Source organism: Nicotiana tomentosiformis, chromosome 12 (assembly GCF_000390325.3).
Source record: "Nicotiana tomentosiformis chromosome 12, ASM39032v3, whole genome shotgun sequence".
Classification (NCBI taxonomy): Eukaryota; Viridiplantae; Streptophyta; class Magnoliopsida; order Solanales; family Solanaceae; genus Nicotiana; species Nicotiana tomentosiformis.
Genome location: NC_090823.1, coordinates 114,592,885 through 114,609,547, shown reverse-complemented (window position 1 = coordinate 114,609,547; position 16,663 = coordinate 114,592,885). Strand labels below are relative to the sequence as shown.

Sequence of the window (16,663 nt, the reverse complement as noted above, 5' to 3'; positions counted from 1 at the left end):
TCACTGCTCAAGAACTGCTCCTACAGCATAGTCGCTTGCATCACACATCAGCTCAAAAGGTTGCCCCCAGTCGGGGGCCACTATGATTGGTGCAGTCACTTTCTTCTTCAACTCCTCAAACGCTACCCTACAGTCATCAGAAAACACAAAAGGGTGATCTTTTTCAAGCAATTTACACAAGAGGTTAGAAATTTTGGAGAAATCTTTTATAAATCGTCTGTAAAAACTGGCGTGGCCAAGGAAGCTTCTTATTGCTTTGACGGAAGAGGGTGGTGGTAACTTTTCTATCACATCAACCTTTCCACGATCCACCTCAATGCCCTTACTTGATACTAGGTGCCCCAAGACTATCCCTTCCTGTACTATGAAATGGAACTTTTCCCAGTTAAGCACCAGATTAGTCTGCACACATCTTTTCAGCACTCTTTTTAGATTCTTAAGGCAGTCATCGAACGAGTCTCCCACCACTGAGAAATCATCCATGAAGACTTCCATTATGTCTTCTAACATATCTCTGAAGATGGCCATCATACACCTTTGAAATGTGGCGGGTGCGTTGCATAGGCCGAACGACATTCTCCGGAAAGCATAGACGCCATATAGACATATGAATGACGTTTTCTTTCTATCTTCCGGGGCAATAGAGATTTGATTATATCCTGAGTATCCATCTAGAAAGCAGAAGTGGGACCTCCCAGCCAATCTATCTAACATCTGATCAATGAACGACATGGGAAAATGGTCTTTTCGGGTGGCCTTGTTCAATCTTCTGTAGTCCATACAAATTCGCCACCCCGTGACTGTTCTTGTTGAGATCAGCTCGTTGTTCTCATTTTGTACTACAGTCATTCCACCTTTCTTTGGCATACACTGAACTGGCCTAACCCAGTTGCTGTCAGAGATGGGGAAAATGATTCCCGCATCTAACCACTTTATCACCTCCTTTTTCACGACTTCTTTCATGTTGGGGTTCAACCTTGTTTGATGTTCTCTGGCAGATTTATGCCCATCTTCCAGTAAAATCTTATGCATACAGAAGGCCAGGCTGATACCCTTAATGTCTACAATGGTCCAACCAATTGCAGTTTTGCACTCTATTAATACCTGCAAAAGTTGTTCTACCTGCACATCTAACAAACCTGATGAGATAATAACAGGTAAAGTTGAGTTAGGTCCCAAGAAAGCATACCTGAGGTGAGGTGGTAGCGGTTTCAGTTCTAACTGTGGTGGCTCTTCGATCGATGGCTTAGCTGGAGGAGCCTTTCTTTCTTCTAAGTGCAAAGATTCAAATTCGAGCTCTCTTTTCCAGAACCCTTGGTCTTCAAGAGCCAGCACCCACTCCGCCAAGTCCTCTCCATTTATTTCTTCTAAGTTCATGAGACAGGCTGCTAGGGGGTCTTTAGCGTTCAGAGCCTCATCTTCCTCCTCCAAAATTACATCCACGGCTTCTATCAGAGAGCAGTTAGCAAATTTACTTGGTCACCGCATATACTTCTGCACATTGAACGCTATCTCTTCATTGTTCTGTCTCATTTTTAGCTCTCTAGTTTCACAATCAATTAGAGCTCTCCCGGTGGCCAAGAATGGTATTCCAAAAATTATGGGAATCTCCTCGTCAACCTGACAGTCCAGAATGACAAAATTTGATTGAAACACAAACTTTCCAACCTGCACTAGTACATCATCAAGGATACCTGATGGCCTCTTCACTGTCCGGTCGGCTAACTATAGTAACATGGATGTGGGTCTTGCTCTTCCAATGCCTAACCTTTTATAGATAGCCAAGGGCATCAAGTTTATGCTTGCCCCTAAATCACACAATGCTTTTGCAAAAGCATAGCTGCCTATTGTGCATGGGATTGTGAAACTCCCTGGGTCTGACAACTTCTCAACTATGGGTCTCGTCACAACATCACTACAGGTATGGGTTAGTGTAAAAGTGGCCAAGTCTTGGAAGTCAAACTTGCGAGACATCAAATCCTTCATCATTTTGGCATACCCAGGCATATCCCTCAAGGCGTCAATTAGTGGAATGTTCACCTGGATTTGCTTTAACATCTCCATGAATTTCTTATACTGTTCATCCTTCTAATATTTGGGCAACCTCTGTGGGAAGGGTGCTGGAGGTCGCTTCCTTCCTGTGATTTGAGTTTGATCCTGCTCGGGCACTGCTTCCACAGTCGTTTCTTGCACTACCTCAGTCTCCTTCGCAACCTCTTTTTCTTTGCTTGTGCTCTATTGTGCATGTTGTATCGTTACCTTAGTTAACTTGTTTAATCATCTACCTCAATGGGTACTGGCACAAGTGTTTCAGTTGGTCGTATTTCGCGAGCAATTTCTTGCTCTAGATCTAGATCTCTACGATTTTTTAGACTCACCGCCATAAGCTGTTTTGGGCCCTACTCTTTTGGATTGACATGAGTGTATACATGTAACGTCCCTTGGGGACGATTATTCAGAGCCATCGATATCTGCCCTAGTTGAATCTCAATGCCTTTGATAGTTGAGTCATGCGATACTACCTTTTCTTGTTGCAGCATTCCTTTAATTTTAAACAATCCGTCATCTTGTCGCACTATCTATTGTTGTTGAGGCTGTTGATAAGCTGGTTGCTGATTTTGCTGGTTGTATCCATGTTGCCTTTCGTAAGGCACAACTTGACCCTGTGGTCTCATAGCCCCAGGATTGTTGCTATTATTGTACTGCTGTTATGCTGGTCTATATTACTGATTCTGCTGCCCCCAATTCTGACCACCTTGCCTCTGTCCTCCGTAGTTGGCCACATAGTTCATATTTTCCTGATAGTTCTGGTTGTCACTTTCAGCACTCCACGAGCATACATATGGTTGGTTAATGCATGGTGTACATAAGCCCCCATTAATCGCATCAACTATGTGTACTTGCTTTTGGCCTAATTCATCAATCTTTTTGGTGAGGAGACTCATTTGCGTCATCAGAGTGGCCATATTCTCAGCTATAGAGTTGTTTGAGTCCAAAGCTACTGAGTGAACGATAGAAGTGATTATAGAGTCTTGTCATCCATCCTGAGTTTTGAGCCATTTTATTAAGTAAGATCTTGCATTCTCTGAATGATTTGCTCAAAAATGCTCCACCTGCTGAAGCATCAACATTAGCCTTCAAGCTATCTGCCAATCCAATGTAGAACCTTTGCCCCAACATCTGATCTGGAATGCTATGATGTGGACACTTAACCAGCATACCTTTGAACCTCTCCCACGTTTCTTGTAGTGTTTCAGTTGGTTTCTGCCTGAAGCTCAATATCTCATCAACTTGTTTGGCAGTCTTATTGGGTAGGTAGAACTTGTTCATAAATTGCTTGAATAATTCCTCCCAAGTAGTGATGGAGTTTATGGGGAGTGAATTGAGCCAAGTTTGAGCCTCTCTCATCACTGAGAATGGAAACAACAACAGCCTTATTACTTCCGGTGTCACATTTGGTTGCCTTTGTGTGACACATATCGACAGGAAATTTTTCAAATGCTGCTGAGGATCTTCAATGTAAGACCCTGAGAACAGTCCCCTGTTCTGCAACAAATGTAGCATGTTGTTTGTGATTTAAAATGATTCCACTTGTATTTGAGGGATTGCAATTGCGGTTGCTAGATTTTCGGTAGTGGGTTGTGCCCAATCATAAAAGGTTGCTTCTGGCACAATAGGCGCCACACCCTGATTGTTCGGGTCATTCACATTATTTCTGTTGTTTGGGTTTTCTATTACGTCATCCATGTCTAGTTCGATTAGTTCTGTTGAGTTCTGTTGCTGTTTGTCCTTCTTGTTTGCACGATTCAACGCCTTGAAAACTTTCTCAGGATCTGATAATGCTTCGAACAATTCACCACTTCTTGAGGAGTTTCTAGGCATAATGCTTCGAACAATTCCCCCATTTACTGCTCGATTTATGCCTTATAGTTGATTTATGACTTACCGGGTTAGTTGGTTTGGGTCCGGAAGAATTTCGGAGTGAAATGAGACACTTAGTCTCTTAATTCAAAACTTAAGTTGGAAAAGTTGACCGGATATTGACTTATGTATAAACAACCTCGGAATTTAATTCTGATGATTCCAATAGCTCCGTATGGCGATTTTGGATTTATAAGTGTGTTCGGAAAATTATTTGGAAGTCCGTAGTGAAATTAGGCTTGAAACGGCGAAAGTTGAATTTTTAGAAAGTTTGACCGGGGGTGACTTTTTGATATCGGGGTCGGAATTCGATTCTGGAAATTTGAATAGCTTCATTATGTCATTTATAACTTTTGTGCAAAATTTGAGGTCAATCGAACGTGATTTGATAGGTTCCGGTGTCGTTTATAGAATTTGGAAATTTCAAAGTTCATTAGGCTTGAATCTATGTGTGATTCGTGTTTTTAATGTTATTGGATATGATTTGAAGACTCGACTAAGTTTGTATGATGTTTTAGGACTTGTTGGTGCATTTGGTTAAGGTCCTGATAGTCTCGGGTGAGTTTCGGATGGTTAACGGATCAAATTCGGACTTAGAAGCAATATGAACATTTTCTGTCTTCTGTTGTGATCGCACCTGCGAGAAATTGGCCGCAGGTGCAATGCCGCAGAAGTGGATCATGTTGCGCAGAAGCGCTCACGCAGGCGCGAACGAAGGAGCACATGTGTGGCTCCGCAGGCACGGGAGATGGAGCGCAGGTGCGACATTTGGGAAACCAAGTGGCTTCCGCAAAAGCGGAAATTTCACCGCATAAGCGGCTCCACAGGTGCGAAAATGAAGCCGCAGATGCGAAAATCCTGGGCAGAATGTTAAAAATAGAGGAGTCAGAGATTTTGTCATTTTTGACATTTCCAAAAGCGGGTGAGGCTATTTTTGAGTGAGAAATCACGAAAAATCTTGAGGTAAGTCACTTGTGATTATTTCTACTCCATAATATTGAATTATCATCGAATAATCCGACTAGATTACATGTTTTTGAGGTGTAAATCGGGGATTTGAACTTAGGGATTTGAAAATAAGATTTGAAGATTTGGAGGTCGAGTTGAGGTAAGATTTTGAGAAAATTGGTATGGTTAGACTGGTGAGGGAAAGGGCTTTCGGATTTTGTAACATTTGTCAGGTTCTGAGATGTGGGCCCCACGGGTAATTTTTGAGCTAAATTACGAATTTTATTGGAAAATTTATATTTTCTTATGGAATTAATTCCAATAAATTTTATTGACTGGATCGAATTAATTGTGGATAGATTCGAGGCATTTGGAGGCCAATTCACGAGGCAAAGGTATAGCGGAGTGAGAAATTACACGGTTTGAGGTAAGTAACACTTCTAAACTTGGTTCTGAGGGTATGAATCCCCGAATTTGGTATGATATAAGTTGTTTGTAGGTGACACACACGATAGGTGACGGGCATGCGGACGTGCACCATAGAAATTTGTGACTTGAATAAATCCCGTGAAGTTGTAAAAATTAAAGAATCATGTTATTATCTGAACATGTTACACGTGTTAGGGAAATTGAGTCGATGCTCTTATTAAATATCATGTTTAGGCTATGTGCCAATATTTTGGGACCCATGGGGTCATGTTGCTATGGAATTAATTGTTTCAAAAATATACATTTCACACTCAGTCATATTCGTCCATTATGAGGATATTTATGGGATCGAGCTGCGCGCCGCAGCAGGACATATTGGCTTTATATATGTTATCATTAAATGGATTGGGGAGCCGGCCTGCAGCAGGCCATAATGGCTTTATACATTATTATTATATGGATCGGGGCTGCCCGCCTGCAGCAGGCCTTATAGTCTTTGTTATTATACGGATCGGGACTGCCCGCCTGCAGTAGGCCATATTGGCTTTGTATTACGCTTGGGCTGAAGGAGCCCCTCCGGAGTCGGTACACACCCCCAGTGAGCATAAATGATTATATATATTCGGGATGGATTTCTCAAGGCATGGACTAGCCTTACTTATTTATATTGTAACGAGTTTTCCTGGACATGGATCTTGTCCGTATCATTTATATTTGGGGATAAATTACTCTAGGGCTGGATTGGCCTTATCAGGTACTGAGTGACTGACGGTTAATCGATGTGTGTGTGTGTGCGTGTGTGTGTGTGTGTGTGTGTGTGTGTGTGTGTGTGTGTATGTGTGTGTGTGTATATATATATATATATATATATATATATATATATATATATATATATATATATATATATCACACACAGGTTGGAACACCCCTGGGCTGGATTGGCCATAAACAGTACCGAGTGACCGAATCATTTATGACTAGTATTTACATGAGGTCTTTCAACTGAGTTTGACTGTTGAACTTGAAAGCATGCCTATATTTTTGTACCATTATTTATACTGGACTGTACCTGCGAAGCTAGTCATTTCTTTCAGCCCAGAGGTTAGTCTTGTTACTTATTGAGTTAATTGTACTCATACTACACTCTGCACCTCGTGTGCAGATCCAGGTGCTCTCGAATACGGCGACTGCTAGATTTCGAAGTTAATTCTGTTGGGGACTATCAAGGTAGCTGCTTGACGCCCACAGACTTGATTCCTTTCCTGTTTAATTATTGTACTGTTCTATATTTTCAGACAGTGATTTTTATACGTCAAACTTTGTATTCATATTAGATGCTCATGTACTTAGTGACATCGGGTTTAGGCAGTGTTTATATTTATGTTCGTAAGGTTTTCTTCCGCTGAATTTAATAATTATGTTTTTAAATTTAAAAGATACGGTGGTTTATTGAGATTGTCGGCTTGCCTGGTATTGAGATAGGCACCATCATGACATGTGAGACTTGTTAATTCCGGAAACTAAAAATCTTGTTATTCTATTCTCTCACAGATTGTGATGACACATACCACCGGGTCGGACGGTCAGCCACGAGTGCCACCAATTAGGGCCGCGAGAGGCCGGGGCCATGGTAGAGGTCGGGGCTGAGGTAGAGGTCGAAGTATGGCTCATGCAGCGGTTGGAGCAGCACCTATAGTACCGCCAGTTGCTCCAACTCAGGAGCAGATTTCGGATATAGTTGAGCCAGCGAGGCCAGCTCAGGCACCAGCTACACCCATTGTGATTCCACACCTTCAGGAGGCTCTGGCCCATATATTGATAGTTTGTACTGGTCTTGCTCAGGTGGTTTTGGCTCAGGCTGCATCTGCCACTTCTAAGGCCGGGGGAGGTACTCATACCCCTGTTGCCCGTACTCTAGACTAGGTAGTACAGGGACTTCATATACCGGGGGCACTACTGGCCCAGTCGGCTGCAGCTGCTCAGGCCCTGGTAGTTCCTGTTATGGCAGATGATGAGCAGAGAAGACTTGAGAGATTTGGGAGGCTTCAACCTCCATCATTTAGCGGTGCTGAGTCAGAGGATGCTGAGGGTTTTCTTGATAAGTGCCAGCGGATGCTTCAGACAACGGTTATTCTGGAGGCCAGTGGGGTCTTGTTCACTACTTTTTAGTTTTCTGGGGTTGCCTTCAGATGGTGGGAGGTTTATGAGAGGCGCAGGCCAGTTGGTGCAGTACCACTTACATGACAGGAGTTCTCCGTTCTCTTTTTAGAGAAGTTTGTGCCGCAGTCTCGCAAAGAGGAGCTGCGCAGACAGTTTGAGCAGTTATGTCAGGATGGCATGTCCGTGACGCAGTACGAGATGAGATTTTCTGAGTTGTCTCGTCACGCAGTATGGTTGGTTACCACTGATAGGAAGAGGATTAGGAGGTTCATTGATGGCCTCACGTATCAGCTGTGATTGCTTATGACTAGGGAGAAGGTATCTGGTGCCACTTTTGATGAGGTGGTTGATATTGCTCGATAGATAGAGGTGGTACTTAGCTAGGAGCATGGTGACAGGGAGGCTAAGAGGCCTTGAGGTTCGGGCGATTTTGGTGGGGTACCTTTTGGAGGGCAGTTCTACCACAACAGGGGTCATCCAGTTCACTGTGGTACATCATCCAGCCATGGTTCGTACAATTCTTATTAGGGTCAGTCATCTCTCAGTGCACTTCCAGTCCCGAGTACGCCCCGTGCACCATCAGTTCAGGGATCATATGTGCCAGGTCCTTCTGGTAGTTATTCTGGTTCCTGAGGTCCGCCTCAGAACTTGCCACCATTCTTCGAGATGGAGTACTATAAGTGTGGAGAGCTGGGCCATGTGAGGAAATATTGTCCCCTCCATACGCGAGGTCCAGTTCAGCAGAGGAGTCAAGCTACTACTTCTGCACCAGTTGCTCCACCATCCGCCCAGCCAGCTCGGGTTGGGGCTCAGTCAGCTAGGGGTCGCCCAAGAGGGGGAGGCCGATCCGGTGGCGGTCAGGGCCAATTCTATGCTTTTTCTGCCAGACCAGATGCTGTTGCTTCAGATGTAGTGATCACAAGTATTGTCTCAGTGTGCCACTGGGAGGCATATATATTATTTGACCTTAACTCCACATATTTGTACGTTTCATCATATTTTGTTCATTTTATGGATATGACCCGTGAGTCCTTAGTTTCACATGTTCATGTATCTACGTTGGTGGGCGATACTATAATTGTGTAGCGTGTTTATCGGTCGTGTGTGAAAATTATTAGGGGACGAGACCAGAGTTGATCTTTTATTGCTTAGTATAGTCAATTTTGATATTATCTGGGTATGATGAGATATCATATGTTTTGTCATATGGCTTTGGGCCAAGTGAGGGAGCCTGCTATTGACAATTCAATTCATGATTATGTGTCAAATTATTTTTTTTGTTGTTTTGGTCTGAAATATACTTGGGAATCAGTGATGACTTGCAGAGGTGAAGTTCGAGAATGACTCGAGTTATATTGCGCTTTATGAGTATATGAAAATTATGGGATGAGTATTGTTGTGCTAATATGGCACGTGTCTTTTGGCCCATGTGGGAGGGGGGCGGTGTAATATGGATTTGAGCAAAGGGGTGACTCTAGAGAAAGTTCTAATGGATTCGAGATTAATATCTAACAATTGAGAATTTTTGGCGGATTTATTTATGGCAAATATCTGAGATTTAAGTTGGATGGTGTCGAGACTTGTGGCATTTTTGTATATCATTATGGATTTTATATTTTGGTATCAGTAAGGTGAACAAAACGGCCTTAGACTCAAATAAGGTATTTTCAGAGTGAGTGTTTCGGTTGTGGTATTTATAGGGATAATTATGATGTGGTGAGACTCTATAGATGTTTTGGTAGCAATATTCTTGGGTTTTGGTGACCTACGTGGTTTGGTCGAGTTAGAGAAATTTAGTTCTAATAGCTTGGTTATGTGCAGATGGATTTCAAAGTATTCTTGATGGTTTCTACCATGGTTTAAAATAGATATTTTCTACCGACGTGGGGAACGTGTTGTGCATTATGACTTCCTCCTGGAAAGAAGCAAGAGAAAAGTTTCTAACTAATAGGGTAGGTAAATTACTGGTGACTCAAAGTTGATAATGAAATTATTGTGCTTGTCACATGATGACATGATAGATGTGGTGTGTTGTGCGGGATTAAGATTTGCAGGTACAAGGTGACAGTTCATTCTTGAAAGGAAGATCACGAATTTTGACAGAATGGTCAATTTCAGATATTTAGATGAATGTTATAGTTGCTCGGTAATCCCTGAGAAGGGTGCGTGGTTGATAGGGGCACTGTGTTTTGATTTACGGATATTCATTGGTATTGCGGTACTCTCCCGGTTGATAAACTGTTGATATTCAAATTATTGATATGTGGCACGGAAGAATTATGAAAATATTCCTAGTGGGATGATCGTGCATGAAGGATGTGATAGTCATTCGAATGCCGGAGTTGTGATCAGTTACGATAGTTCATGTGTACTTATTTGATTGCTCCTATATAATATGCTTGGATTAGAGGCATGTGACCATGCCATACGGATTATGTTATTGGCATGTGAGTTATCCGTGCGGATCCATATACTGATATTATTGGCACGTGAGTGTCCGTGCGGGTCCAGATATTGATATTATAGCATGTGAGTTGTCCGTGCGAGTCACGTTAATGTGAGATCTAGAAGAGCTGGTTACTGTTATTAAATTTGTGTGTCTTGGTTCTACTATATATAATGAGTTTATATCATTACAGTTGTGGTGGTACTTGTTGAACTTACAATACAGTTCTCTACTTTGAGACATCTTCCATTTTTAGGTACAAGGTTGCGTAGTTGTGGAGTGAGTTGTATTAGTGTGGTATGTCAATGGGATAGTTGTGTTTAATAATATAATATCATTGGACCTAGAATGGGTACTATCAGGTTTGATTACAGTATATTGGGAGGATAATATTGAAAGTCGGGTTAGAGAGTGGTTATGGTTCTGGTTGGGGCGGTAGAGCTCCATGACTTGTCTATATGATAATATGTTATGAGATTTCGCGTGTTTCTTTCATTATCAGCAGTGTACGAAAGTTTTAGAATGAGGTTTTGTTTGATATGTGGTTTAATACTATTACCAGGTTACTTTGGAGTAGTTAATGTGATCGAAAATGGTGTTGCAAGCATGCGAGTTGTGTAGTATGTTAAGTGATTATATCTGGGGTTATGGTTATCGCTTGATACAGCCTGTTCAGACTCATACATCGTGTTGATGTGAGATTCAGGTCTTGAAAAGAAATTTTGAATGTTGGAAAATTTATTCCAAGGTTTATGGGCTAAGGTTAAAGTAATGATTTTTAATTATGTTGCATTTTCAGGCCTATACAATTTACATAGAATAGGGTGTCATGGGATCACCCCCGGGTACGTGCCTGGTAAGATGGAATAGTGAGTTGATGGCATAGAAACAACTCTTAGCACGTTCGAGGATGAACGTATATTTAAGTGGGGGAGAATATAACGATCCGACCGGTCATTTTGAGTATTGCAACCTTGTTTCCCCCATTTACTGCTCAATTTATGCCTTACAGTTGATTTATGGCTTAACGGGTTAGTTGGTTCGGGTCCGGAAGGATTTCGGAGTGAAATGAGACACTTAGTCTCTTAATTGAAAACTTAAGTTGGAAAAGTTGACCGGATATTGACTTATGTGTAAACAACCTCAGTATTTAATTCGGATGATTCCAATAGCACCGTATGATGATTTGGACTTAGGAGCGTGTCCGAAAAATTATTTGGAGGTCCGTAGTGGAATTAGGCTTGAAATGGCAAAAGTCGAACTTTTGGGAAGTTTGACCGGTGGGTTTACTTTTTTATATCGGGGTCGGAATTCGATTCTGAAAATTTGAATAGCTTCGTTATGCCATTTATGACTTGTGTGCAAAATTTGAGGTCAATCAGACGCGATTTGATAGGCTCTGGCGTCGTTTATATAATTTGAAAATTTCAAAGTTCATTAGGCTTGAATCTATGTGTGATTCGTGTTTTTAGTATTGTTGGATGTGATTTGAAGACTCGACTAAGTTTGTATGATGTTTTAGGACTTGTTGGTGTATTTGGTTAAGGTCCCGAGGGTCTCGGGTGAGTTTTGGATGGTTAACGGATCAAATTCGAACTTAGAAGAAATCTGGAAATTTTCTGTCTTCTGGTGTGATCGCACATGCGAGAAACTGGCCGCAGGTGCGATGCCGCAGAAGCGACTCATGTTGCGCAGAAGCGCTCACGCAGGCGCGAGCGAAAGAGCGCATGTGCGGCTCCGCAGGCGCGGGAGATGGAGCACAGGTGCGACGTTTGGGAAACCAAGTGGCTTCCGCAGAAGCGGAAGTTTCACCGCATAAGCGGTTCCGCAGGTGCGAAAATTGAGCCACATGTGCGAAAATCCTAGACATAATGTTAAAAATAGAGGAGTCCGAGATTTTGTCATTTTTGACATTTCCAAAAGTAGGTGAGGCGCGAGAAATCACGAAAAATCTTGAGGTAAGTCACTTGTGATCATTTCTACTCCATAATATTGAATTATCATCGAATAATCCGACTAGATTATATGTTTTTGAGGTGTAAATCGGGGATTTGAAAATAAGATTTAATGATTTGGAGGTCGAGTTGAGGTCAGATTTTGATAAAATTGGTATAGTTAAACTCGTGAGTCAAAGGGCATTCGAATTTTGTAACTTTTGTCGGGTTCCGAGATGTGGGCCCCACAGACGATTTTTGAGCTATATTTCGGATTTTATTGGAAAATTTATATTTTCTTATGGAATTAATTCCAATAAATTTTATTGACTGAATCGAATTAATTGTGGATAGATTCGAGGCGTTTGGAGGCCAATTAACGTGGCAAAAGCATAGCGGAGTGAGAAATTACACGGTTTGAGGTAAGTAACACTTCTAAACTTGGTTCTGAGAGTATGAATCCCTGAATATTGTATGATATAAGTTATTTGGAGGTGACACACATGATAGGTGACGGGCATGTGGACGTGTACCATAGAAATTTGTGACTTGAATAAATCCTGTGAAGTTGTAAAAATTAAAGAATCGTCTTATTTTCTGAACATGTTACACGTGTTAGAGAAATTGAGTCGATGCTTTTATTAAATATCATGTTTAGGCTATGTGCCAATATTTTGGGACCCATGGGGTCATGTTGCTATGGAATTAATTGTTTCAAAAATATACATTTCACACTCAGTTATATTCGTCCATTATGAGGATATTTATGGGATCGAGCTGCGCGCCGCAGCAGGTCATATTGGCTTTATATATATTATCATTAAATGGATCGGAGCGCCCGCCTGCAGCAGGCCAGAATATCTTTATTCATTATTATTATATGGATCGGGGCTGCCCGCCTGCAGCAGGCCTTATAGGCTTTATTATTATATGGATTAGGACTGCCCGCCTGCAGTAGGCCATATTGGCTTTGTATTACGCTTGGGCTGAAGGAGCCCCTCCGGAGTCTGTACACACCCCCAGTGAGCATAGATGATTATGTATATTCGGGATGGATTTCCCAAGGCATGGACTAACCTTACTTATTTATATTGTAACGAGTTTTCCTGGACATGAATCTTGTCCGTATCATTTATATTTGGGGATAAATTACTCTAGGGCTGGATTGGCCTTATCCGGTACTGAGTGATTGACGGTCAATCGATGTGTATATATATACGGGTTGGAACACCCCTGGGCTGGATTGGCCATAAATAGTACCGAGTGACCGAATCATTTGTGACTAGTATTTACATGAGGTATTTCTACTGAGTTTGACTGTTGAACCTGAAAGCATGCCTACATTTTTGTACCATTATTTATACTGAATTGTACTTATGGAGCTCGTAATTTCTTTCGTCCCACAGGTTAGTCTTGTTACTTATTGAGTTAGCTTTACTCATACTACACTCTGCACCTCGTGTGCAGATCCAGGTGCACTCGGATACGTCAACTGCTAGATTTCAAAGTTAATTCTGTTGGGGACTATCAAGGTAGCTGCTTGACGTCCGCAGACTTGATTCCTTTCCTGTTTAATTATTGTACTATTCTATATTTTCAGACAGTGATTTTTATCCATCAGACTTTGTATTCATATTAGTTGCTCATGTACTCAGTGACACCGGGTTTTGGGAGTGTTTATATTTTGTGTCCGTAAGATTTTTCTGCTGAATTTAATAATTATGTTTTCAAATTTAAAAGATAGGGTGGTTTATTGAGATTATCGGCTTGCCTAGTATTGAGATAGGCGCCATCACGGCATGTGAGATTTTGGGTCGTGACAGGCATATACCTGTAACACCCAAGACTACAAACATTAGAATTTCAATGTATTTAGTTTAAAATGAAGAACATTGACTATGCTTGGATTATAATATGCTTGGATTAGAGGCATGTGACCATGCCATACGGATTATGTTATTGGCATGTGAGTTATCCGTGCGGATCCATATACTGATATTATTGGCACGTGAGTGTCCGTGCGGGTCCAGATATTGATATTATAGCATGTGAGTTGTCCGTGCGAGTCACATTAATGTGAGATCTAGAAGAGCTGGTTACTGTTATTAAATTTGTGTGTCTTGGTTCTACTATATATAATGAGCTTATATCATTACAGTTGTGGTGGTACTTGTTGAACTTACAATACAGTTCTCTACTTTGAGACATCTTCCATTTTTAGGTACAAGGTTGCGTAGTTGTGGAGTGAGTTGTATTAGTGTGGTATGTCAATGGGATAGTTGTGTTTAATAATATAATATCATTGGACCTAGAATGGGTACTATCAGGTTTGATTACGGTATATTGGGAGGATAATATTGAAAGTCGGGTTAGAGAGTGGTTATGGTTCTGGTTGGGTCGGTAGAGCTCCATGACTTGTCTATATGATAATATGTTATGAGATTTCGCGTGTTTCTTTCATTATCAGCAGTGTACGAAAGTTTTAGAATGAGGTTTTGTTTGATATGTGGTTTAATACTATTACCGGGTTACTTTGGAGTAGTTAATGTGATCGAAAATGGTGTTGCGAGCATGCGAGTTGTGTAGTATGTTAAGTGATTATATCTGGAGTTATGGTTATCACTTGATACAGCCTGTTCAGACTCATACATCATGTTGATGTGAGATTCAGGTCTTGAAAAGAAATTTTGAATGTTGGAAAATTTATTCCAAGGTTTATGGTCTAAGGTTGAAGTAATGATTTTTAATTATGTTGCATTTTCAGGCCTATACAATTTACATAGAATAGGGTGTCGTGGGATCACCCCCGGGTACGTGCCTGGTAAGATGGAATAGTGAGTTGATGGCATAGAAATAACTCTTAGCACGTTCGAGGATGAACGTATATTTAAGTGGGGGAGAATATAACGATCCGACCGGTCGTTTTGAGTATTGCAACCTTGTTTCCCCCATTTACTGCTCAATTTATGCCTTACAGTTGATTTATGGCTTAACGGGTTAGTTGGTTCGGGTCCGAAAGGATTTCGGAGTGAAATGAGACACTTAGTCTCTTAATTAAAAACTTAAGTTAGAAAAGTTGACAGGATATTGACTTATGTGTAAACAACCTCAGTATTTAATTCGGATGATTCCAATAGCACCGTATGATGATTTGGACTTAGGAGCGTGTCCGAAAAATTATTTGGAGGTCCGTAGTGGAATTAGGCTTGAAATGGCAAAAGTCGAACTTTTGGGAAGTTTGACTGGTGGGTTTACTTTTTTATATCGGGGTCGGAATTCGATTCTGAAAATTTGAATAGCTTCGTTATGCCATTTATGACTTGTGTGCAAAATTTTAGGTCAATCAGACGCGATTTGGTAGGCTCCGGCGTCGTTTATAGAATTTGAAAATTTCAAAGTTCATTAGGCTTGAATCTATGTGTGATTCGTGTTTTTAGTATTGTTGGATGTGATTTGAAGACTCGACTAAGTTTGTATAATGTTTTAGGACTTGTTGGTGTATTTGGTTAAGGTCCCAAGGGTCTCGGGTGAGTTTTGGATGGTTAACGGATCAAATTCGAACTTAGAAGAAATCTGGAAATTTTCTGTCTTCTGGTGTGATCGCACATGCGAGAAACTGGCCGCAGGTGCGATGCCGCAGAAGCGACTCATGTTGCGCAGAAGCGCTCACGCAGGCGCGAGCGAAAGAGCGCATGTGCGGCTCCGCAGGCGCGGGAGATGGAGCACAGGTGCGACGTTTGGGAAACCAAGTGGCTTCCGCAGAAGCGGAAGTTTCACCGCATAAGCGGTTCCGCAGGTGCGAAAATTGAGCCACATGTGCGAAAATCCTAGACATAATGTTAAAAATAGAGGAGTCCGAGATTTTGTCATTTTTGACATTTCCAAAAGCAGGTGAGGCGATTTTTGAGCGAGAAATCACGAAAAATCTTGAGGTAAGTCACTTGTGATCATTTCTACTCCATAATATTGAATTATTATCGAATAATCCGACTAGATTATATGTTTTTGAGGTGTAAATCGGGGATTTGAAAATAAGATTTAAAGATTTGGAGGTCGAGTTGAGGTCAGATTTTGATAAAATTGGTATAGTTAGACTCGTGAGTCAAAGGGCATTCGAATTTTGTAACTTTTGTCGGGTTTCGAGATGTGGGCCCCACAGACGATTTTTGAGCTATATTTCGGATTTTATTGGAAAATTTATATTTTCTTATGGAATTAATTCCAATAAATTTTATTGACTGAATCGAATTAATTGTGGATAGATTCGAGGCGTTTGGAGGCCAATTAACGTGGCAAAAGCATAGCGGAGTGAGAAATTACACGGTTTGAGGTAAGTAACACTTCTAAACTTGGTTCTGAGGGTATGAATCCCCGAATATGGTATGATATAAGTTATTTGGAGGTGACACATACGATAGGTGACGGGCATGTGGACGTGTACCATAGAAATTTGTGACTTGAATAAATCCTGTGAAGTTGTAAAAATTAAAGAATCATGTTATTTTCTGAACATGTTACACGTGTTAGAGAAATTGAGCCGATGCTTTTATTAAATATCATGTTTAGGCTATGTGCCAATATTTTGGGACCCACGGGGTCATGTTGCTATGAAATTAATTGTTTCAAAAATATACATTTCACACTCAGTCATATTCGTCCATTATGAGGATATTTATGGGATCGAGCTGCGCGCCGCAGCAGGACATATTGGCTTTATATATATTATCATTAAATGGATCGGAGCGCCCGCCTGCAGTAGGCCAGAATATCTTTATTCATTATTATTATATGGATCGGGGCTGCCCGCCTGCAGCAGGCCTTATAG

General features: G+C 41.3%; 1 non-coding gene across 1 annotated transcript; it reads left to right on the top strand.

Moving 5' to 3' along the window:
* The first annotated feature begins 3,190 nt into the window (after positions 1 to 3,190).
* LOC117276845 (small nucleolar RNA R71) lies at positions 3,191 to 3,297 on the top strand. Its single transcript, XR_004507100.1, has one exon. It is a non-coding gene; the product is annotated as a small nucleolar RNA R71 (small nucleolar RNA).
* The last annotated feature ends 13,366 nt before the right edge of the window (positions 3,298 to 16,663 follow it).